Genomic DNA, 945 nt, shown 5'->3' on the forward strand with positions numbered 1-945 from the left:
ATATTAAAAAAAAATGATTAGGTTGTTCCCTTGAAAATGGCTTGATGGAAGTTTTTTAAAATAAAAAGTTGAGAATATTTGAATCATTGAAGTTGTTATTGTTAAGATAAATGTTTTTAAATGTTCCAAAGTTAACTTTCTTTGTTTTGATCTTGTAAAAGTTATTTCATTTCAGATTTTTTTTTCTTCTAAATATGTACTTAAAAAAGCATATTAAGATATCACACTCAAATGTAATTCTAATATAACTCAAAAATCTAGCTTATAGATTTAATAGATTTCAGAGATTTTATATTAAAACTCATTTTTGCTCACATTGCAATTAAACTGAGTTTTTATATCAAACAAAAATGTTTTGAATTTCATAATTAGTTCTTCACTGAAAGTGCAATTTGTAGATTCATATATATTTGGTAGGTATGTCACTAAAAACAAATATTGAACCAATTTTTTTACTTTTGATAAAAGTTTCTTCTGTGTATGAAATATTTCTGTCATATGTATAAATTTTATTTATTATAAAGATAGATTTCTCTCGCATTAAAACCTGAAATTTCTGAAAAAAAAAATTGTACAGAGATTTTCGATGATTGGAAAGTTTGATGTACTAGGACTAAATTTTAATTCATCATACATTAATCATGTTATTAAAAAAATTAGACCACATTCATCAAGAAATCAAATTGTATGCTATCTTAAAACATAGCACCTATTCTTTTTGAAATGAAAATACTCATCAAGTTTTTGTACAACTCTGAATGTCATCTGAATTATACATTCAGTAGATTGACAATAGAAATTGTGTGACTGCAAGATTTATTATTGAATCGATCATTAAACCTAATAGATTCTTCTACTTATTTAATAACCCTAATAAATTTGAAATATATTTTGTAAACACTATTTTATTATAGAATTAATGTATTATTCACTTAGAACTATTTG

The sequence above is a fragment of the Halyomorpha halys genome, unplaced genomic scaffold, assembly GCF_000696795.3.
Source record: "Halyomorpha halys isolate HHAL.00 unplaced genomic scaffold, Hhal_1.1 Scaffold487.1, whole genome shotgun sequence".
Lineage (NCBI taxonomy): Eukaryota > Metazoa > Arthropoda > Insecta > Hemiptera > Pentatomidae > Halyomorpha > Halyomorpha halys.